The sequence below is a fragment of the Amphiprion ocellaris genome, chromosome 17 (genome assembly GCF_022539595.1).
Source record: "Amphiprion ocellaris isolate individual 3 ecotype Okinawa chromosome 17, ASM2253959v1, whole genome shotgun sequence".
Lineage (NCBI taxonomy): Eukaryota > Metazoa > Chordata > Actinopteri > Pomacentridae > Amphiprion > Amphiprion ocellaris.
The window spans coordinates 1176685-1202327 of record NC_072782.1 but is presented as its reverse complement, the minus strand read 5'-3'; the positions used below and the strand labels follow the sequence as shown (position 1 = coordinate 1202327).

The following is a 25643-nucleotide window of genomic DNA, read 5'->3' as shown; positions in this document are numbered from 1 at the left end:
TCTGAACTCAAAACAATAACACACAGGGTCCCTTTTAATGGTTTAAATACTGTTTACATGTATTCTGGCCATATTTATTCTATTTTACTGGATTTTACATGATTTCATTTCCCTCCCACACTATTGTGTATATGTTGCCTCCTTTGCATGTGCTGTAATTGATAATATCGTCATGTTTTATACGTACATTTGATTTTATTATCATTGTTGGTATTTTATTTAGCTTGTTTTCAACACACCGTCCAGTGGCAGCTATTTGTATTTTAGTCATGCCTCCATGTATGATGACCATAAAGCTACTCTATTCTATTCTATTCTATTCTATTCTATTCTATTCTATTCTATTCTATTCTATTCTATTCTATTCTATTCTATTCTATTCTAGGGGTGGATGGTGGGTGTACAAAGAACAGGATGCAACTCAAGAGACTGAAGTCCTGCTTTCTTATTTCTGTCTGTTTTTCTTGGTTTCTCCTACAACAACAACAAAATGTAAACCCATAATTAAGGACCATGGTTTTGGATTGATGCTAATTGCTTCAGGTATTCCTGTCACAGTAACTTAACAATTGTTTCAAAGCACAAATTCTAAACTACTCAGTCCTGTTTTTTCCAAAATTAAGATAGAGTATTGCTATTTTTTTTTTACCCAGGTACATAGAGGTATCACATGTTACTGTTGATTTATATTCAGAGGGAACATTTTTTTTGTACATTTATGAACTAAAGCTGAGTCTATGGAGGTTCTCAGGGTGGATGATGGGTCTACAAGGCACAGGCTGCTACACCAGAGACTGGACTTATTCTTACTTCTGTCTGTTCTTTAGGTTTAGGCAACAAAAGAAAGTAAATTTGTAATCAAGGATCATGGCTCTGGATGAATGTTAAGAATCAGTGCAATAATAAACTTATTGTGGACTTTTTTTTTAGACTGGTATCGTATAAAAACAGTATTCCTAGGACACGTGCTTTTTTGTTTGTTTCAGTTCTGTACCCTTCTGATCCTCTGAGGTGAGGTTTGTTTTGGTGGTTGTGTTTTATTGTCCTGGCAGCAACTCAGTCAATGTAATGTAATGGGATTGTGTCACGTTGGGGACACATCATGCAGTGTTTTAAGCTATTTGTGCGTCACATGGTGTTAAAATGACATGCAGAATGGTTCTCTTGTGTTAGGGTGAGGGACAGTATAGTTTATTGAGACTGCATGGCATTAGATGACAAAAATGTGTGAAAAAAGAAAATAAAAAAGCATAGTGGTGACTTGACATATTATTCATACATCATTTGATGACACCAGGATGTCTCAGGACTCAGCAGATGTCAGCTCATATAGTTCGATCCACATATCTTTATGTGTATTTGTTTTACTATTGTTGTAGGAGCAGTATCTAGTCCTCTGCATTGTGTGTGTGTGTGTGTGTGTGTGTGTGTGTGTGTGTGTGTGTGTGTGTGTGTTCTCTCTCGATTGCTGCACTGGGAGCTGTTCCTTTTTGGCTGCTGCTCGAGCCTGATTTCTCTGCATTAAATCAGAGTGTGAATGTGTTTGTGGTCAGACTCTTTCTCTGTGATGAGAGCAGAGGGATTAGAACTCATAATAGAGTAATAAAGTCTAATGGCTCTCTAGTTTAAGGTAATGTCATTTTTATGACTCTCCGAAAGACAAAGACAAAGAAAGATGATCCAATGGAGAGAATTTCACTTTGTGGCCAACTTGACCAACCTCACAGAAGGAAGTGAGAAAGAAAGAAACAAAAAAAGTCTGTTTGAATGCATTGAATCCTCAAACACAGAGCAGGTGGGACAGTCTCCAGAACAGGGATTAAGATAAATCGTGAAGTAGGAGTCAGTGGAAACAAAAGGTGCCAGGAATACTAAACGCTGTGATTTGTTGTTACCTCTGGGCAGATCAGTTCTACTGTCAGTCCAATTACATTTTAGCTGCTCTGAGTAGATTCACAGATGAAGCAGATCGTCTCAATAGAGTTTTATATCACAACTGGCTGAAGTTTGCATTTTATTTACAGTCAAACAGCTGATGGTGGGTGTAACTGGTAACTGGACCTGCACAGTTCACCTTTAGATCATCACGTTTGATGTGTTTTCACTCTTCATCCAGAAAGAACTTCTTATAAGTGCTGTTTTAACCCTCCTGTTGTCTTCATTTACAGGCACCAAAAAATATTGGTTCCTTGTCTGAAAAAAAGCCAAAAATTCAGCAGAAAAATTCCCCAAATTTCTGAAAATTTGCAAAACCTTCAGGAAGAAAATTCCAATAATTCCTTAAAAGTTTCCCTTAAAAGTTTTATTTTTAAAAACTCCCCCAAATTTGGCAAGAAAATTCTTGGAAATATTTTTAAAGAATGAGTAAAAATCTTACAAAAAAAAATCCTAAAAATATCTAAAGTGATTCCATATATATCAGTAAAACTTCTGACATTTTCTTGAAGAACATTCACATAAAAATCAACCAAAATCCAGCGAAATTCACTGGATTTTGGTTCATTTTTATGTGAATGTTCTTAAGAAACATTTTTAACGTTTCTTTTTTTCCACCAAAAAATGTTCAAAAGTTTCCCAAAAATGTTGAAAATGTGGACATCAGAAGTTTCACTTTGAAAATAGATTTTTTTCCACATTTTCAAAGATTAAAACAGGTCAGTTTTGACCTGCAGGACGACACGAGGGTTAAATAACAGTGTGAATAGTATGTTTACTGCTGCAGGATGGTGTATGTGAGGTAGAATACGAGGACAGGAAGAAGACAATGAGGATTGTCTACATAGTGAATGCTGGACCGGACAGTGATGCTGGTGAGTTAAGGCCACAGGGACAGAGACAAACAGTCCAGTGAGCAGCTTTGTACCATTTTCCACTTCATCCCCGGCTGAGCAACGGTCACAGTAATGCCCAAAATTCAAAACAAGCCCCAACCTGCCCTTGAGGGTTCAGGGGGATTTGTATTAAAGCTGTAAGAGCCGGGGGTGCAGGCATTCATCGATTCAAACAGATGCAGCGGGTTTAATGTCTACATGTGGCTGTATTTGCTTTAGCAGGTAGAACAGGTGGTCGTCTCTATTTTAACACGTCGTCTATTGTTCCTCTTTAAACCTTTTTTTACTCTGTGCTGCCAAGTATTCTCCTCCTACCTCCTGCTTCAACAGAAACAAACGTTTTCCAGCATTTTCATCCACTGCGGCTATTTTCCAAAGACGGCTGACGGAACGATGGAAGTCAAACAGAACATGGACTGTATGGCAGATCAAACAGCTATAAATTACACCTCATTCTGTGTCTGCATCTTCAACGCACTCAATGAATTCAAAGCAGAAGCAAGTAGAGCATCAGCAAGACCAGGAACGGCACCAGAAAACCTTTCCACTTTAATTTTAATGTGTCTCAGACCAAAGATGATGATACTGAGAGAAACTTGGTGACATTTTTGGATGTCAAAAGTCATGATCTTAGAGAATATTACGAGAAGAAGCAGAAGACAAACATCTCCTGTAGTCGCTGGTAGTTGAGCTCATTGTTCTGAATGGGATTTTGAACCAAACAAACCTACAGGATATGATCTGTAATAGACACAGACAAACCAAATGTAAATTAAACACACACAAATGTCCATAAATCTGCATAGAAGAAGACGGGTCGAGGAATCAGGACATTTTGTTCAGCATCACAGTGCTTCAGTGAGAGTTATCTGTACATTCATGATTACATTACTAACAGGAAATGCTCATAGACATATTTTTATAGCACAAATATAGTCAGAAATGAGGCGCCAAGGAGAATAGCAGTAGAATGTAGTATCTGTACCTTACATCTCCTGACAGCTTTCATTTATTCGGTTGTTGTTTTGGTTCCTAAACAGACCCATGTGTTGATCTCAACTTTCCATCAGACTGGATAAAAATATTTTTTACTGATTCTATTTTCTACCATTAGTAGGGGAACTAAGGTAAAGAAAAAGGGGAAAAAAAACTGTTTTACTTGAAACAAACAACAAGGTATTTGCTCCTTAGGGAAATAAATCCTGTCTGAACGGGGCTTTAGATTCAGACTGACTTAGAGACGAAGCAACCGCAGCCAAGTGTGGATTAAATTTATAGGAAAAAAAAGAAGACTGCTGCCACCAACACTTTCTACAAGAACAACTAGTCTGGATTCAATTCAGCAAAAATTACAAGCCCTGCCTGGACAGGACTAGCTTCTTATTTGGAAGGTCTTTCCTGAGAAGATCCAGCTGTGCTCTGGCTCCAGCTTATTTACTGTTTGATCACATTTCCAAATGCAACTTGATGACGTCTCCTATTGTATGTTTTATTTTTAGAGATATTCTATATACACACATATATATTATATATTTAAACTTTTAGATCATATCATGAGTCACTTTACCATCCCTCAGAGTTTATACTGCACTGTCTAATGAAGAATAAGAATCTTTCAGGTCCTATCCAGCAGTTTGATATGATATAAACCCCGAAATGTATTATTATTTCATTGTGTTTAAAAGAGGAAAAAGGAAGAAATTTAGCAAAGCTACACTTTAACCCCAATCAGTCAGACTTTACATAACGCCTCCTACTAATCAGTGTCGTTAACTTCATGTAAAATGGAAATTAATATATGTTCAGAAAAAAAAAAGAAATAGAAATGGCATTCTGCTAAGATAATTCTAGTGTTATGTAAAGTGATAATTAATCGGCAGTAACGAGCTTGTTGGTTATTGATCGGCTCCAATAAATGTGGTTTTAATTAAAAATGTCCCATAATATAAAAGCATAGGAACTGAGAGCTTTGATGGAAGGATGAATGAAGGACAACTGAGTGACAGTGTCTCAATTTAGCCATGATGTGAAATGATATTATACAGAAATGAATGACAATGAGTACAAATCTGAATGGAAATCAGAAATCTAGCAGAAAGAAGTTTGACTTGGTGCTGTTTTTCAGTATGAATTTTTATTTATTTATTTTTTTTACTATTACATGACATGATTTCATGCCGTGTCTTGACTTTCAGGTATCTTCCAGCAAAATGATTATAATCTGCTTATTTCCCTTCCTATGGTGGATGACATGATAATATATTGATAAGCATCACTCTGTACTTAGTTATAATTGGCAAATGTTAACATGCTAACATGCTAAATGAAATGTTGAACATGAAGGAAAAACCAAACCCTCTAAACATGTTAGTATCCTGATATCAAAATTTAACTTTTCACAGAGTTACTATGGTGACTCTACTTAGTCTTTGTTTTTTTTTCCAGGGATTATTCTAATAAGTGTACATTTATTTTAACCATTTTTCTTTTTTTCTTCCTACAATATACAAGCACATCTGAATTTCAGAGCAGATGCTAGTTGTAGTTGTGGTAATTCTATTTGCATGATAATTTTGTCAGACAATGACTACAACTCAATGATTAATCATAGTACCTTTTGTTTACTTTTGCATATATATATTAAACGTGACCAAACATTTAATATTAAAAAATATGTTTTGTTTTGTATGATTGTGATACATCTACAAATCTATAAAGTATCACTAACTGACTTCTGTTAATGTGGATCAAAGACTTATTTTTAATGGCAGCTGAATATATTTCATATTTCAAATCTCGTACTATTTAAGCTGCTTCTCCAATATTGTAGAATCTGAATTCATGTCATACTGCAGAACAGTGGACATTTCATACATTTATCTTTCATATTTCCTGAGATATTATCATTTAAACAGTCTCAAATGTCAATGTGTTGAAAAAAAACTTGCTGAAAGTGGGTTGATAAGCACTTTATTTATTTTTTCATCTCAGAAGGGACTTGATATATGAATCTAATTGCTCACAAGTAATATTTTAAATGTCCATAGTTTATGATAAAAAGAAAGTTTCAAGCAAGTCAAAGACAGAAAGCCCCTGATGATTTAAAATGGAATGACTCTGTAGATATTCAGGTCCAGCACCGGCGTCTATCCATGAAGCTAATCAATGTCTGACTAAATATAAAGTCAGGAAAACACCTCAGACTGAGGTCTAAATCAGGGCTGCGGTGAATCTCTGAGTTGAACTTGTTAGCGGTTAGACAGCTGGGGATTTTCTCATTTTGGTTAGGAAATATTGATATTGATAACTCAAGGGCTTGCTGATATATTTTAGGCCTTCTTCCTTTAAAGCATCTCCAAACAGCATTAGCGCTGTTTATTTAGTCGATAAAAATTAGTCTGGGAGGCTCAGGGTTTGGAAAGTTTGGCAAGCCGGTACTCTGACCTGACCTACAGATGAGAAGAAGTGGAGTGTTTTCTGACTGAGATGATGGCGTCTTCCTTTCATTTTTATCTTCCTTAAAAGAACACAACTAGTAAAAGCATTGCTCCATGTACGGTTTAGACCAGGAGTGTCAAACTCATCTTAGTCCAGGTTCCACATTCAGTCCAGTCTGATCTCCAGTGGACCGGACCAGTAAAATCATAGCATATAATAACCTATAAATAACCACAACTCCTGATGGTTCCTTTGTTTTAGCGCAAAAAAAGTACACTCTGAAAACATTCACAGTTAAGGAATTTTCTTTCTACAAAACATCATGAACAACTTGAAATTTATTAAGAAAAATAAATTCAATTTCATCAACATTCAGCCTCAGTTTATCATTTCCACATTACAACTTCCAGATCACAGAGTGTCGACAAAGGAACACAACATTTAGTCACAGATATCTGGAACTGAATGATACAGGATTTTACTTTAAAAAAGACAGAAAACAACAAAAACAAGACAAAATATGACAAAAACGAGACACAAAACGACAAAAGTGAGAAACAAAATGATAAAAAAATGAGACAAACGACACAAAACAAAAAAGTTACAAAGCGACAAAAAAATGGACAAACGAGGCAATTGCTCCATGTAAGGTTTAGACTCTGTTCCGTTGACTTTTTTGTGTTTTCCACTGATCATTTAGGTGAGATGGATGACTTATAACTGCGAAGCCCTCACTTAGGAACGTCATTTCTAGTCACCCCCATGCAGCCCGTCTGTCAAATAAAAGCAAATTCCATCAACCACCTGCTGGCTTTCCTCCGCACTCATGGGGATTCAGTGTTATCTCCTATTTTTGTATAAATCCCCAAAAAATGCTTCAGTTTAATAGAATGTAATCCTCATAGTCATTTCTTTGTGCTTAATTATGTGGATATTCAGTCTCAGTTTGTGGAAATGGAGCTTTCCTCTTCTGGTTTTAGCACAGTTTGACAGATAGATTGAATTCTACAAGACATGGAGCACACATTTAAAAATGAACACAGCTCACGGCGCAATCAATATTAATATTTCCACAGCAGCTTTCCTGTAGTCTCAAGTGTGTGCTCCAAATTACAGAAGTTTTACAGCTGGAGCTGAATTTTTACTGTCAGTGTATTTATTACGTAAAACAGCATGCCCACATACCTTTATGTAATCATGCATACAGCACAGAGATGATAGACAGATGGAAAAAAGACCAGGACTGAATGCAGGGGAGAGGAGGATAAAGAGACAGATGGGCAGAGAAGAGGAGAAAGAAGGAGAGAGACTTTGCAGATCAAGCTGGAGACTTGAATATATAATAGACTCATGATGGATGGACGGCCTACAACCACATCAGCTGCGTGTTACTTATGCATGTCATTAACTGGCTGCACAGAGAAGGAGTCAAACTGCAGAGCAAAGCATAAACACTTGGTGATGAATGATAGACGGACGGTCTGGCAGGTAAATAGACGGCAGACACATAAATAAGCTACAGTCAAATAATGAGGAAGATCGGAAAATTAAGTCAGACTAAGAGATTACTGCAGAGCTGACTGGATAAACAACTTCCATAAAAACAAGCAGGCAGATGCACAAAAAAGGTGGTTCAATGCCAGAAAGAGGAGCAATATTTGCATGCACCGCAGTGCCTCAATTACAGGGGATAATTAGGGTATTATTTTAGTTTTCACATGGAGAGAAACAGAATTCTTTCACCAACTGTTGCTCAAACCTCTGCTTTAATCTGCAGCACCTTTTTGCTTCTGATGTACACCATCTGAGATACTATAACTACAAAGTGTTTGAGAACAAGGTTTGGTTGCAGAGGTGGAAGATAAAAACGGACTTTATATACACCAATCAGCTACAACATTAACCCTTGTGTTGTCCTGCAGGTCAAATTGACCGATCGATCCCAGCCTGGACAGCGTCTGTTTGACCCGCTATCCTCCGGTAGACGCTTCAGGTTCATCAAATCACCAACAAACAGACTGAGAAACAGCTTCTACTCCAGAGCCATAAGAGAACTGCACTCTGTCAAACAATCTCACCAACCACCTCGACCTCAGTCCCTACTAGCAACTTACTACCACCTTATGCACTTCATATTTATTTATAATGGACTGAGAGATGATTGATGAATTTCACCGCAAAATCTGTGATGACAATCAAATTAATTCTACTCTCCGTTTTAGGGTTTGTTTTTTTTTTAGATAATGCATCCTGTTGCATCTCTTCCATACATGCACTAGTTGTACTCATGAAAATATGATTCAGAACGACAAAGAAAGATGTTCTTCATGACTCCTTTCTATCATCGCCAGCTTTAAGGTTTTCATCAGTTTGTGTTGCAGCAGCTCTTCAGTGCAGTCGGACCACACGGACCAGCCTGCACTTCCCACACACATCACTGAGCCTCAGGCGTGTGTGTGTGTGTGTGTGTGTGTGTGTGTGTGTGAGTGTTAGAGAGAGAGTGTGAGTGTAATGGGCAAAGTGAGATAATTCCCAGTGAGATTAGACACAGAGTCCTCTTATTGGCTGATTAATAATGTAGAAAATGGAGAGCGGTGGCTGCACATTAAACATTTAGTCTACGCACACACAGGCACACCACATATGTCCCCTAATATATGTTCACACAGGACATTAAACATTCAGCCTCACCATCTCAGGCTCCCTCCATCCAGCCACAGCATTAATCTGCAGATATTAAAATATATGTGCGGACAAAAACCAAGCTGGAGAAAACCTAATGGAGTCATTCATTAGACGGAACGTACGTATAAAACTCTGAAGTCAATCCCCCCCGATGCTAATGCATGTCAGAAAACATCACGAGGCGTTGTACCTCAACTGACTGCAGATGAAACAACTTCTGCACTTCGAGTCATAGAAATTACTTGTGACATGGCTTGCTGAGTTTGCAGATAATATTCACAATGGAAACAAAGATGGCATCTAATGGACCCTGACTCAATAGTAATGGAGATCCAATATGCATCGCAGGAACTATTCTGAAAACTGACACGGTTTGATTGAAAAACAAAGGAAGGACATTTAGCCAGAGTAAATGTCTGAACTGAAACCTGAAAGTTAGAGTAAAGAAACATCTAATTAAGGAGCAGAGTGTAAAAGAAACTGCAGAATACAGCTGTACTCACTCTGTGTGCATAAGAATAAGCTGAAATGAGTCATTCTAGCATCTTTCAGATAAATGTGTTTCACCATCACTATGACGACTGACTGTCTAATGGAAGTTTAAACAGAAAAGGATAAAGTTTAATGGAACATATTCAGACATGCAGCCATTTCTAGTCCACATATTCTTCTTGTCACAATTTGGTGCCTTCATTTCCTCTCATGCAACAGATTTAGAGGTTCAGGTGTGTTATGCTAATAGCCGCTAATGTAGCCTTGAGCTACTAGCCTCAAGCGCAGATCAAGGGCATGCTACGGAGGTCTGGTAAGTTCACTGGTTTCCAACATTTACGAAAGGAGTTTTTTATAGTCTCAAGGCCCAACTGAAGCTCAAGTGACGTAATTATTTTCAGACTTTGCACAGAACCAACCCAAAACTCTCCATGCCACGCCCATTCATTCATTCCCACAGTTTTACAGTTAGAACAGGAGAAAACAACTGACTTTAACTGGCCTTCCCTGGGAACTGTAGGTTTTAGCAAATGTAAACAGATGTGTATTAGGCTGGGAGCATTTCTAACTTTGAATTTAGAAAATAAACACTAACACTAAAAAACACTAATTGAAATAAGTTACAACAAGTTCAACTATGTGACCCGCTGATCTGTTTTTTTAACAGTTCTGGATGGCAGAGTGCATTACTTTGTGGTTGCTTTTGTACTTTTGGTATGAAAAATAACAACAATATAGAAATATATATAACCAGAATTATTCTTGAATAAATAAAACCTTGAGCTTCACTAAACCCATTTCTGCTGATTCTGGATCTGAGAGCATTTCATAACGAGGCAGGTGATGCTAGTGGAGCAGTTTTATGCCCTCAAGCTGAACCCTGTGTTCACTCACCTATTTATCTGCCCCGGAGAAATACATCATAAAATTCAGCCAGTCCACCGTCCGAGTCCACAGGGCCTCGTATTGAACTGCATCAGACAGTGAGAGAACTAATATATATGTTGGTGTTCTCAGATCCATCAGGCACCGTCAGGCTGAATCAGTAGAACCCAATCCTCCAAAGAGTCCGTTTGGATTACACCACATTTCTCATCTTTTTTCCTTTGATGTAAGAGTAGTTTCAATAATTGTCTATCATTGTCGATGGATGACCACTTGGTGCTGCCGTGGCTACAACACCCGTCAACACCCACACTCTTCTTCTTATTCCCTTCCTCCCTTTTGTGCTCCTTCTGTTATTTCTCAAGTTAATCTCCTTCATTCCAAAGCAATTCTCATTTGTATTTAGAGACTCTTCCCAACAGTTATTTGTATTGATGAAGTGTACCTGATGTGCACTTTAAACAGGCCCTCATCGAGCTTTTTATGTATGGAAGTGCAGTCGTGCTGAAGTGTCCAACGCTGCGCTGTACTCCCCCAGGCCATGGAGAGGGAGAACGATATTTCTCTCTCTTTCTCCCTCCCACATTATTATTGATGCTGAAACGCTTCTACAGCAGGGTTGTTCACTGGTCACTGCAGCAGGAGGGTGAGGAAAGAGAGGAGAAGGGGGACACTGGTTGGTTCGGAGGGAGGGAAAGTCAAACAGAACAGGACTGAGAGTGTCTGCTTTAATAGAAACTCCCACACACCTGCACAGGTACCTCCCAGTTACAGGGTTTAGTTCTTCCATCACACTGCTTTGCTTCTTCTTTCTTTCTGCACTTTTTAATTCTGTCCCATCACTTAGCCCAGGAGAGTCAAACTCATCTTAGTCCAGGTTCCACATTCAGCCCAGTTTGATATCCAGTGGACCGGACCAGTAAAACCACAGCAGAATAACGTACAAATAACTTTTCCCTTTGTTTTAGTGCTAAAAAGTACATTCTGAAAATGTTCACATTTAAGGAATTATCTTTTTACAAAACATCATGAACAACCTGAAATTTCGGAAGAAAAATTAATTCAACTTCATCAACATTCAGCCTCAGTTTATCATTTCCACATTACAACTTCCAGATCACAGAGTCGACAAAGGAACACAACATTTAGTCACAGCTACCTGGAACTGAACAATATAGAATTTTACCTTCAGAAAAGACAAAAAAACAACAAAAACAAGACGAAATATTACAAAAATGGGACACAAAACAACAAAAGCAAAAAACAAAATGACAAAAAATGAGGAAAAAATGACACAAAACAAAAAAAGAGACAAAAAATTTGACAAAAAAGTTTCAAAGCGACAAAAAAATGGCAAAAGCGTGACACAAAACAATGATAAACAAAACAATGAATAAAGCAAAACACAAAATGACAAATATGACAAAAACCACAAGCAAGACAAAAAGGAAACACAAAACGACAAAAATGAGGGACAAACGAATGCCGAACATAAAAAGACAAAAAAACCAACACAAAATATTACAAAAATGAAACACAAAATGACAAAAGAACAATATACAATCTAGTATTTTACTTTCTGATCCAAACAACTTGTCATGGTCTAGAAATTATTTTAAATTTATAGTTTTACTAATTTACAATCTGCAGTTAATGTCTTCTCTGGAATTTTTCCACTTTGAGGGCCGGATTGGACCCTCTGGAGGACTGCTTTTGGCCCACGGGCCTCATGTTGGACACCCCTGTCTTAGCCAATGGATTTCTCTCTTCCTGATTCCCTCAGTTTTCTCACCTATATTTCTAGCATCCTTTGCCATTTATCTATCTCCTTTGGTGATTCTCAGTCTCATTTCCATCCCTTTGTTCTCAAACACACCTTGTTTTTCCTTTATTCTTTTTCATGTCCTAGATTTTCCAATAGTTTTGAGTTTTTCTCTCCACCACAGCCCAAAAATCCGTCTCATTCCCATCATTACACTAACTACACCCTCAGGCCCTTTTCCTCGGCTTTTCTTCTTTAGAGTGAGTTCTCATTCAGTGCACATTGCACAGGAAGAGACCATCACACCATCGTGCCTCCGAGGAACATCTTGCAGCCTGGGTATTGATATTTGCTTAGTTTGAGGCATCGTGACTGCCAGGAGTGGTGATGTTCAACAACACCAAATTTACTGCTGAAATGAGTTCAGAGGAAGAGCTTTTTTCACAATCACACAAAGTAACTTAGATGACAGGGATGTAGGGAAAGTTGCTGCACGATCGTCACACTTGATGTTGTGTTTCAACATTTCATGAACATGTTATTTCCACGCTAATTGCACTGAACTCCTGGTTCCTGTTTGGTCGAATAGTTTGAAAGACCACAAAAAGAGGATTGTTTGTGTCCAACTTTTTGATTGCTTTTTCTCAATTAAGTTGAAAAAGGTGCAGAGTATACAGGCCAGGGGTGTCCAACATGTGGCCCGCGTGCATCTTTAGTCACCCACCATGCTCAGTGCATCCAGTCACCAGCAGTTCATCAAACACCACTCACCTAAAGGATGCCATACCAGCTACACCTGCTACAACATCCCTATTCTGACTTCACTCACTATCCCAAAGAGACTCATTACCATAAAACCTTCACCTGTGCAACATTTTGGAAGGGAGAGATATCTTTAATTTTGTCATTTTAGAAGGAAATCTAAAAGACAAAGTGTGTAAAAAGTAGAAGGTATTGTGAGGGAAATTCACTTCACATCCAGTGTATTTAAGCTGAACACCAGTTTACAAGACAACGTTTAAGCCACGGTATTATAAGCTAGTAACTTACCCTCTTCTTGCAAGTATATCATGCAAACAATATTCTATCTCAGCCTGTGAACCACATGACACGCATCACAGTAACCTCTGTAGAATTATTCTTATTCCTCAAGATGTTTTGACCAACTCCATTTTCCGTTTCTGTGTTCTGCTGCAGTCAGATACCTGCCAACAGAGTTCTGACAACAAGGGAGACTTGGCAGCAGCAGACAGCTCCCACCCACGCAAAACACCCCCACGAAATAAATAAATTCAAGCTAAATAAAATAAAACACAGCGTTGAAACTTTATCAAAGCAGCATCCAAGAGTTTTTGTTACACTTTTGGCCGTGTTTTAAAAAGGAAAGTTGAAAAGTGAAATGGAAGGAACAGTATAAATCTTAAAATCATGTATGAAAAATACAGAGTAAAGTTAAAATACCACTGGCTTGCATTTAAAGAGAATGGTGGCCTTTAATGCAGTGGTTAACATCTGAGATAAAATCTGATTCTTGACAGCTCACATCTAGATTAATGGATCTTTTATTGAGGAAATGTCACGATGTGCCACTGACCACTTAGAATTCAGCTGAATCAAAGTTTGTCAATGACTACATTCAAACTGCAACTTATTGAGAATGTGAGCTTCAAATTTTTTACCAGAAAATGTCATTTCTAATGTTCAGTCTGGATCTGTTAAATCCTCCTACTAGGCATGAATGGGTCAACCTGACGTCTTAAAGGGAAAAGTCACTGCATACTTAGACATATTTGATCTGAGTGAGCACTTTTACATGATGATGAAACATTTCTTTCCTGACTGGAGTGGTCTCTTCCTGGATGACAACATCCTCATCCATCACTGAATGCTTATCAAAATGATATGAATCATCTTCTATGGCTCCTGAGGTCACCGGATCTCAACCCAACTGAACTTTTATGTGCAATGTTGGATGGATACAACAAATTTGGGAATATGTTTTGGAAGAATCCTTGACTTGGGAAATCAATGCAGTGGTGCACTGAATCTGTTCTGGTACACCTGGTGGCCTGAAACCTTACAAAGACACTAAATTAGGGTCCGAGCACCGAATGGTGCAAAGAGCCTATTGAAACCCAACTGTGAATTATTTAAAATAATAAATAGTAATAATAAATTTGAGAGTAATATCCACAATATATGGTCATCTAATGGAGAGAAGAGGGAACACAAACTGTAAAACTGTAAAACTGAAATGGGGGAAAGAATTGGGTGTAAAAATTTCTGATGATTAACCGTCACATATTCGGAGAACACAACAGTCAACTACATCATCACGTGTATGGAGACTATATTGTTAGAAGAATTTAATAAGATTCTTCATCACACCAGAAATCAGGAGTAAATATTCATCTGTACCACAGACATGTTGGAGAAAATGTGGGGCTATAAATGTAGATCATTCTCTATCATTCTCCCGTTTAATGCTGCTTGCAGCTTCAATGTAGCTTTTTCCTGTAATTTGGCATTCGTCTGTATATCGCTCTACAAAAAAGTGAACTGTTGTGTTGTAGAACGTCAGGTGGTGGCAGTCTGTAATGCAGTTTTCATCAGATATCACAGATGCTTTTCCATCAGTGTATAGTATAAATAGTATATTATAAATATCTTTGTAGTCCTTTTTTTGCTACCAACAAGTAGTCAGCATATAAACACATCGAGAGCTTTTATCCTGATCACTACTGTACTGCTGATGGTAGAGAAGATAAGAAGAAACTGTGCTGAAAGGACAGATGTGGTTGACACAGTTGTCTTAAATGCCCAATTCTGATTACAGCATCTGTTATCATCCATAGAAAACGGGCTACTCGTGGATAAAGTTCTGGTTTGTTCTGTTTTTAGAAGCACTGTTGAACCTCAGGGCTGAGGAAACCTATTTATAACAGGTTTTATCATGTGGAACCTTTTTCTAACCTATGAAAGATCCTGAACTAGTTTAGATATTATAAATATATAAATATTGGGTTAAGATTTTCCTCGGCATACGAGGGTTTTGTGATCAAGGGTTTTCATTTGTCCAGCTAATTTATTCATATTGACGCTCCTTTCTCTGACTTCCAGGCTTTTGCCATACGTGCTTTTAAACATGAATGTGGAATCAAAGCCCTGACCCCTTAGAACTGTTTAGCATAAAGCCACCAATGACAAAAAAAAGCCTGGAAATATTCCTCCATGCCACCGAATTATGCATAAAGTCACTCAACAATCTAGCACAGAAAAATAGGAAAAAAATAAATTATGGTTGGACCTTGTTTTCCAGCCCTTAAAAGCAATACAGATAGAACATCAAAGGGGAGATTAGCTATTCCCTCAGAAAAAAGCAGAGATAGCATTCTAATGCATACCAATATAACACTGGCCATTTTGCCATCTCTTCTCTGATATATTGCTTTGAACTTGAAATTCACTTGAGAAATAAACATGGAATCCTTAAGTATGCTCTGTGGTTCTTAATACCGATAGAGGAGAAGGGAGGAGATAGGAGGATAGGATAATGAAAGGATGGAAGGAAACACAAAGAGAGAAACTGCAAAAGAGCAAGCAACAAAACAAAAGTGTCAGGGAAGATAATGAAAGTTGAGAAATTCAGCCTTTTGTATTTTATACGTCTGCCAGGTTTTAATTTCAGTCATTAATTTGTCACAGCTCCAAAAATGTAACGCTTGCATGCCTTTGTTGTTTTAATTTAAGTAACCATAAAAGCAACATTGGTTTTGATTTCATAATTTCTTGTGTAAAAGCATAAAAAGCCCAAAAAAAGAGAGATTGTTGCCCACAGATAATTGTCATTTCATATTGTTTATTTACGATTTGAATTGCATGGATAACTGTGACAAACAGAATAATATGATGGCTGTTCCAAAACCAGCTTCCATTAAAAGTCTACAATCACCAACAGGACAGAAGAGTCAAAACAACACAGAGGAGGCTGAAATAAGACATAAAAACCAGGGAGGGAGCAGTATACTGAATAATGAGCAACTCTCAGGTTAGTAAAACTATCAAACTGGCATGTAACAGGTTTGGTGAGGTAGAGGCTTGCATGGCAGGAGAACAATATGTATAGGTGACTAAATATTGTGTCAGACTGCAAAAAATACTCGAGAGACTGCTTTCATCTGACAGTTGTACAAATTCAAAGGAGCACTTTACCAATGTTGCATTTCAGAGTCACTCTACTGGCCACCAGCTCCTGAAAACAGTCTAAGGCTGTGGGGAAGCATGTCCAGCCGACTGGATACCTCCAGCTAAACTGCCAGCTCATTATTGGCACGTCTAGCCCTCATGTTCACCATCCTGGACTCAGAAACTTTGATATGAGCCAAATGATTTAAAACAACAGACTCAAAGTGCTTTAAAGATGCACCTCTGCAGAATTAAAACTAGCGCAGGACGCCTTACTGGACACTTTCCAGAACTCCAGAATCCTGCAAGACTTTGCTTGAGGGAATAACTCAGGATTTACAAGAGTGCGAAGCTAAGAGGGGATGACATGCCTGTCAGCAGTGATAGCGGTTTGGTCTTTCTAAAACACAGCGTTTGATCCAATAATATCACTGCTTTCTTTCTCCTGCATGAGGCTCTTTGTCAAGCTCCTGCCATGACAGAGCTCCGACTCCTTTGTCATCTGGGATTATGCAAATAGATACAGCATGTGCACATTTATTTGGAAAGGATGGAGTGGATAAATCAGTCAGTATTAGTAGTGTCTGCCCATGTTTTATTTTTGCGTTGTTATTCAGAGTTATTGTAGTACCAAGATGCAATAAACTGAAACAAATGTTCAGCACTGGTTGAAAGAAAATCAATTTGTTGTTTCACGTCTGAGCACATTTGGAAAACCTGTTGTATATATGCTAGATCTAGACCATAAAATATTACAGAAATTCCATAAAACTCAGCTTGGAATTTTTCTGCTTCTAGCCCCTTCAAATACACAAAGCACAGGCTCGCAAATAAATCTCCATTTATGCACTGTTTTTTTTTTCTTATGCATATTTCACTCTGACACTAAGAGATGTTTAAGTCTTAATAATCAACACAAACCCTGCATTGTTTTTGTAACTAAACCAACCATCAAGTTAATTTGCAACATTAAAAAAAAAATCTTTATCCAAACGATGAAGTGAAAATCAAGCTAAACAACAAAAAAATAATAATAGCATTTTGAGCTATCAGATGCAGATAAGTCATAAAACTTGACTGATTTAATTCACTTTAAATACAGACTGTAACACCACAACAAAGTGGAATCATAAACAAGAGCTGTAGGAAAAGAAACGCATCGCTTGCAGGATAAAATGTGTAAAACCATCAAATATAAATCATGATTATTATTTCACTGGAAGGAATTATATCGCAGCGTCAATATAAAGCCAATGCATCAAAGCTCGGCCTTTCTATAGATATGCATGTGTGAGTGTATGCAGAAACACACACACACACACACACACACACACACACACACACACACACACACACACACACACACACACAGAGGCACACAGACACACACTTACACACACACAGAGGCACACAGACACACACTTACACACACACAGACGCACACACACGCACACACACACACACACACACACACAGACCTGTTTCATCCCCTCGTTGCCAGCAGGTGACTGTGTTTATGTATTGATTAATGCGGCTCCCACTGTAATATACTCCAGGGCATAACACAGCTCGCTGCTCTTTGGTCGAACTCCTCCGTGCACGTCTTTCATGTGCACGTGTTTGCCCCCCCCCCCCCCCCCCCCATATTTGCATTGATTAATAGATTTGCAGCCATAATATACCCCAGGCTCAAACACAGAACACTTATCATCAATGAAAAACTGCCCCATGTGTGTGTGCACGGCTGCGCTGAGTGTGTATTCGTTTGTATTTATGTGGGTTTTTTTCATGCCGAACACTTCAGGGGTCAAAGTTTCCATGTACTCATTAACCAAACACAATGCTGAGTCTATCGCCGTGGCAACAGTATCACGGGGATTTCAACAGGTCTTCAACTCTATTACGGGGACGGAGGATAAAAACATAACCCTCATGTTACCATATTTGCCAGGCATAATGAAATTGAGGAAATTGATAATATATATCATTTTGAGTGGTTCTGTCAGAAAAAAAATGGAGCTCTGCAATATTTAAAGGGAATGAATCTGTTTTAGAGGATATATCAGGGAGTAGAAATGTTCCTCATACCGCAATAAAATACTTAAAAATGATGTTTGGATTTGTTAAACACTCCCACAGCGGAGTAAGAACCTCATTCTGGCTTCTGTTCTATTTGGAGCAGACTTGTAATTGTGGAAAGCGATGATTCATTGAGAAAAGACAGTCGATGTGTGCAGGGGAGAGAGGGAAGGGGAAAAAAGAAAGAAATGGTGCAATAACAGCAGACAGAGACAGAGACAGAGAGGACGCTGAGTTTATAGACCAGCTGAAACCTGTCAGACATCCAGGTGAAAGCAGATGCAGCCAATCAGCGCGGACGAAGAGGTCAGTATGTGACAATCAGGATTTGTTTAGTCCCGAGTTGATAATACGCTGCCTATTTAGTTCACCAGTGCATGTAATGTCTTTATATTTTTAGATCTTCATCAGATTTTCTTCCATTTCTCAAAAAATGTCAACTCATCCGCAGCATTATAACATCCCCCATTCAGGTGTCAAAGACTTAATTACATTCTTAATGAAGGTGCCGAGGCAGTGCGAACCGCATATAAAAAAGGAGCGCTTATTGAGGTTAATGACTATTTTGATTGTAGTCCAAATGACCCGTCACCCTGTTAGCTGGTGTGGTGACCTGCTCACCCCGACTCCAACAAATTACATTTAATAGAACTAATCTGAATAAGTCAATACATTCAGAACTTTTCCTCACACTGCAGGGACAGTTTGGTTTAAAAGTCACAGAGGAGAAGTGAAAAAGACTGAAGTTAGACACCTTGTCATTTTTTCAAACTATGATGGTGATTCTGCATAACAGCACAACTGTTTAAGATGAGATACATCGATGCTGGTGATGTAACTCTGATGTGGTGTTGCATTTGGGATGTATTTCTCACTGTCGGAAATGTTGCACAGTTATATCCTCATCCTGAAATGATGAAGTCTGTTGAAATAGATTACTTTAAGAAAACAACACAAAATCATCTATTCGGTGCATCGATAATGTGATCCTTCCATCAGAGCGCTGTCAGATAGGATACGCCACACTTTTTCCTTCATATAATGGAATATGAGAGTGTTTTGTGATGACTGTTTGGCATTTGATGGCTAAGGTGAGTAAGAAATGGACCAACCTTTGATGTTTGTCCTCTAAGAACGCCACGACTCCAACATCCGTGTGAAGATCTGTGATGGGTCTGAAGATGAGTGGATGCTGCTGTGGAGGTCGAGGTTTCTCTGGCCTTTACAGTCTGTCTGCTCTCTGCTGTCGTGACTCTGCCTCACCATGTTAGATGGTCCCGGGCAAGCGATTTCCATGCACTGGGGTTGATGTCTAGGTCTCTGTCCTTCTGTCCCCTGACTGTCCACTTGCCCTGAGACGGTCTGCAGTACAGCAGCTGTTTTGGCTGTCAGCTGTCAGACATTCTTCCAACATGGCCTGCACATCTGGCTGGAGCTTTCTGGAGGAGGGTGTAGCCACTGGGAATGCTGATCTGTTCCAGGACCTCCGTATCTGGGATTTTGTCCTGCCACCTAAAACAGAGGAGTCTGCAGAGACAGCTCAAGTGAAAGTGTTTGAGCTGTTTGGCATGTCTGCTGTAGACAGTCCAGGTCTCGCTGGCGTAGAGGAGGATGGTGAGTACCACTGCGAGGTAGACCTTCAGCTTGGTGGAAAGGCTGAGGTCTCTCAGCTACCAGACGTCCTCACGGAGTCTTCCAAAGGCAGCACTGGCCTTGGCATTCCTGTTGTCCTTGATGAATTTGTCGACAACCTGTAGGTTCTGCCCCGTGACCGTGATGTATGGTTCCTTGTAGGGCATTCCAGGTGCAGGTTGGTACATGACTTCAGTCTTTTTGGCACTAACTGTAAGGACAAAGTTGTCACAGGCTTATGAGAAGCAGTCCATTTCATGCAGCATCATCTGCTCTGTGCTGGTGTTGAGGCTGCAGTCATCAGTCTCCTTCATCCTGGGCCAGCCTAAAGAAAGAGCAAAAGCTGGTTACATAACTTGATAACACCAGGTTTATACTTGCATATTTTCAAGACAATTACACAGCTAATATGTCATTGTGATGCCTATAGGACGAAGGGTTAGCGACAGTTAATAAACATCAAGGACTCCATTTGTACTGTTTGCTTCCTGATTCACCAGTTAGTGCATGGAAACCTACACGTCCAGAGAAGTTAGGTACAAATCTTAAGTTTTAACTGAATTTCACAGCATAGCCTTGATAGACAACTGAATTGGATAAAGTAATATGAGTAGAAATATTATCACTCAGACATGAAATCTGATTAGTATTTAGGCCACTGGTTGCCATTGTGCCCCGTTTTAGTTCAGCAGGCCTGAAGGTTCTTGACTGACAGACCGTCCAGTTTGAAATAATAAGATGCTACGTGTCCTTCAATGGGATCTTAATCTGTGCTTCCAATAATAACAAGACATCATCACTATTTTATAGCATCTGTGCTGAGGATTTCAGGAAGAAGAAGAGGTTTAATTTGCTAAACCTCACTCTGTAACCTCTCTTAAGATTATTGATTCTATACAGATACCCCTATAACTTTCACTTACATGATCTTCTACAAACATTTCCCTGATTTTATATGCAGTCTGTGTGTTAATTACAGGGGTCAGCATGGGCCTTCTGATCACTCTGCAGCTATTCAACCCTAGATCCAGCCACCCGCAATGTTCTGTGTGTTTGGACACCTTTCTATTATAGCATGCATTAAGATTTTCAGTCATATGCACAATAATAGATCTTTAACGGGATCAGAGCACACAAGCTAGCCTCACATGCATCATTTAGCTTACCACTTTTGGTGTGTATTAACCACGGAATACTAGGAACACCCTACAAGACGTGTTGTTTGGAAGATGTCCTGATCCAGTCTTCTAGCCTTCACAATTTGGCTCCTGTCAAAATTATTCACATTCTTATACTTGCCCAACACCATAACTTCAAGAACTGAACCTTCACTGGGTTCTTAATATATATGGTGCCATTGTACCAACATAATCAATGTTATTCACTTTACCCCACAACCCAAACTCTGCATGATAAACAGCAAACACTGCAAAAGTTCAGGAACACCGTCCTAAAGTTATTGGCTTGATAATTAAAGCTGTAAATGAGAAGTCACTGTATTATTTAGCCTGAAAGTCAACATTTTCTAGACTTTGAGTAGGTTTTGTGTCTCCAAACATGCTGTAAAACAAACCTTCTCAAACAACTTTGAGTCTAAAGAATGATAGGTCAAATGCTGCCTTACTTCACCTGGTCTAAACAACATTTTCAAGCTCTTTTTGTATTGTCTTACATTCATAAATCCGCACTGTGTAGCACTTAAAATGGAAATAATTTACCATATGTAGGTATTAGTAGAGGTAAGGACTAGGCTAGTGTAAGGTTCGACTCTTGGAGCTGCGTGAGGATTAATGAAACAAAAGACACAGAACTGATGTTATCGGTAATATATTAAATATTCATTCAACAGAAAATATTTGAAATGCATCAAGAAAAAACAATGATCAAAACAATAAATTAAAACAATAACACAATGTTCACAAAAATTCTCCTATCGGTTTAGTTTCTTTCAGTACACTTTTAATTTCAGAGTCTATCAGTCATCAAATATTCACATAAGATTCACCTCCAATTCAATCAAACAATTAAATCCATTAAATCAGTAGCATATGACATTAAAGCAGCTTCACTTCAACCAGTTTAAAGTGACTCAGTGCTATTTGTAATGTCAATGATGCAATGGCAGTTCTTTGTTCAGGATAAAAGCTGAAAAGTGAATGTGTTCAGTGTTGCTATTGGGGTGCTAATCAAGTTAATCAAGTAAACGAATCCTACCACACCATTGGGAAAAGGCATAGAGCTGTTAGGCTTGCAGTGGGTGAATCTCCTCAGAATTCGTTCCAGTTCTTCCAAAGGGTAGCTCGCCATCCATTCAAATTCTCTCCATCCATAGATACCAATGTTCAGCCAAATGTTTGTTCCACTGTGGATGCCATATCCAGAAATCCAAGGGCAGCAGTAGCAATGGTTGTAGTGGTGAACGCTGATCCTAGGGGTGAATATGGAGGAAAGGTCCAGTTTCCATGATTCCAGGTTGTTAAAGGTGAAGGTTTTCCAGCGCTAACTGGTGTGAAACTGCTGCTATCAAGTGGCTGTTGTGTGTCTAAATGAAGCTGGACTCACTTCAAACAAAGGAACAGGGGAGGATACCAGGTGGGAAAGACTGCAGGTGATTGGCTCAGGTGTTTTTAGTGACAGTGAGGAGGTCCAATGCTATGGAGGTGACTGATTGGCAGCTTCCTGTGTTTCCTGTGGGCTTCATGTTGGCCAACAATGAACTATTGCAGAGTGATTAGTGTTACCATTGCTTGCAGCTATATTGGTAATATTAGCTGTGAGATTATTACTAATAACTCCTCAAACAGACTTGAACTTCTGAGCTCCATCAGATCAGGTGCATCAGTGCTTTTCCTCCATCAACCACAATCTTGCTATTGCTAATGTGACACTATACAAGTCTCTGTTCTGTGTAATTATTGTTTTGCACACATATATGCATGCCAGCGTATGTCTGATAGAAATAGACCCCCAGCTGTGAATAAACAGCTCTCAGAGACAAGTTTGCCGTTTTTATCTTTTTTGGGGGGCAAACTTGTTAAATCAGTTTGCATTCCAAATGACAAAAAAATAAATAAATAAACAGCACACAGAGAACCAGAGTAAGTCTTAATGTGTCGTGTTGGCTTCTAGTGATTTAGGAGTCACTCCGACTGATTCCCATGGCTCCAGCACTGCGATGCTTTGTTGTATCAATTATCCCTGAAGTCGCTCAAGGGGAGACTTTGATATATGGTACATTACATAACGACTCCCTGGTTGGTGATGTGCAGCTCCTGTTGCTTTATGTGTGTGTGTGTGTCTGTGTGTGTATATACATTTGTAATAGATTTGTGTGGGTTTCAAAGCCAAGCGAACACAGACAGGAAGTGTGTGCTTCCACCTCAGTTTGGGTTTATCGTTTTCTTTGCATCCACTGAAATCTGACATACATTAGAGCAGAACAACTTAAAAATCAACGAAACATGTTGGTCTCTTGCTTTACATACTGGTATAGATGTCAGCATCTATGGGAGTGGATTAATGCTTTAATCATATGTCAGAGACTAATGGAAATTAAAGGAAAAACCAACATAAAGAGTCTTACTAAGCAGTCCAATTCACCTTGAATGGCACTGACACTACAAATCTCTGGTTTTCTCTCTACTGGAGGCCTTCAGCACCGTCATTCCAAAAGATCAGCCTTCAATTCCTGTTCTGATGATGACAGTGGAGAACCTCGTCTGACACATCTGTCCTAAATCTCCTATTTGTTTGACTGAGATCTGGTGCTCTGTGGAGGTTTTCACCACTATAAAGGTTAGAAATGTTTCATCATAGGGTACAGGTGCAGTGACCCTTCCCTCTAAACCAGGGGTGTCCAACATGTGGCCCGCGGGCCAAAAGCGACTCTCCTGCTCTAAAGGGACAAGTGGATGGAAACCATGCCAGAAAAACGCCCCGAAAGCATCACAATGAAGAAACCTTTACAGTTATAGTGTATCATGAAAAAAAAGTCAAGTTGAGAGATGTAAAGTAGGTTTATCAGTGCTGTTGGAGTGGGGTCAATGAGGACATGTTTATTTCGATGCTGTGGTGGGTGTTGGAGCTGCAGAGTTTGTTCAGGATGAAAGTTCAGAATGCTTGAAACTCAGAAAAATGGCACCCAAAAGTGACACTGGAGCTCCATTATAAAAATCCGACACGTTTCCCTCCAAGAGGCTCTACCGCCGTACAACAATTTTACTCTACTTCCAAAACAGTCATTATCCACACGAGCACAAGAGGTCACTTTGAAGCGACTGAACAAACATCTTCTGCTCTTGTTTTCAGGTGAGGAAACTCTCAACTACTTCTCCATGTCCCGGCTACAGACTATGAAAAAGAGCACTGCTGTTTTCAAACCGTGTACTCTGACTATCACGATTACAGCTAAAAGGGATGGATTTGCATGAGGAGCTAAAGCAGATATGCATCATCTCAGACAAGCCAGTTTTCAGCAGAAGAAGCAGTGGAGTTTGGTGAGAGTGAGTCACTGAAGAATAAGGTGCATGTTGGAACTGAAAGGGCAACTAGTGGGTATTGATGCAGGTGTGAATGATCCAGGAACACGTCAGCAAAATCATTCAGCTGTTTTTTGTCAAACTGCAGGTATTATATGGTAGAATAACATCTGCTGTTGTACAAACCTTGTAAATAGGTCTGATACAGCTTGAAATCATTTGTTTAATGGACAACAACAGTGACAATAATTCCTATATTATGTAAAAACAGTCCATTTTACATTGATTAACAGATAATATACACCTATATGTATATGTAAAATGTATTATATTGAGCAGCACAGAAGTACTTTCCTGTACACTCGTCTTGCTGTGTGTTCTGTCTCTTTGTATTTCTCTCCCCTCCAAGCATAAATCCACTTTATGCTCTCTCTGTTTCCACTGGAAACTATTCACGTCTCCGGTACAAGATTGACAATAGCTCCTTAGGTATTTTCTGCTTCATTTTCATTATAAATCAAACAAGTGGGGAAAGAAAAAACTCAAGAGTAGCAACGTGACATTTGGGACTTTATAATAAGGGCTATAAATTAACAAATTGTTCTGCACTGTGTTCTCACACCGAGCAAAGCACTAGAGCAGGTTAAAAATCAATGAAAAAAAAATCCTTATTATTGCTGCACTTCTGCCCTCTATTTAGTACAATTTACATATTTTCCTTGTGGGTTTTTTCAAATATATTATTATTTAGTTTCACTCAAAAACTGAAACCTAAACCAAAGGTGTCAAACTCATCTTAGTCCAGGTTCCACATTCAGCCCAGTTTCATCTAAAGTGGACCAATAAAATCACAGCATAATAACCTATAAAAAAAACCACAACTCCTGATGTTTTCTTTGTTTTAGTGCAAATATGTTCACATTTAAGGAATTATCCTTTGACAAAACATTAGGAACAACCTGAAATTTCTGAAGAAAAATAAATTCAATTTCAGTTTAATTTTATGATCAAAACAACAAGTGAGACAAAAAAAAGACAAAAAACAACAAAAACAAGACAAAATATTGTTAAGTGGCAAAAAATGAGGCAAATGACATAAAACAAAAGAAAAAAGAGACAAAAAATTAGACAAAAAAGTTACAAAATGACCAAGAAACAGACAAATAACACAAGCGA

At 38.7% G+C, this 25643-nt stretch overlaps 1 long non-coding RNA gene across 2 annotated transcripts in view; it reads right to left on the bottom strand.

The window, feature by feature from the left end:
• Positions 1 to 25643, bottom strand: part of LOC129350884 (uncharacterized) — a 253537-nt gene that overhangs the window by 73299 nt on the left and 154595 nt on the right. The window contains exons 1-2 of one of the 2 annotated variants that reach the window (XR_008604460.1): positions 22209 to 22478; positions 19470 to 20314 (exon numbers count right to left, since the gene is read on the bottom strand). This is a non-coding gene — a long non-coding RNA (uncharacterized LOC129350884). Of the gene's footprint in view, positions 1 to 19469; positions 20315 to 22208; positions 22479 to 25643 lie in introns of those variants that run through there. The other variant, XR_008604459.1, reaches the window with a different exon arrangement.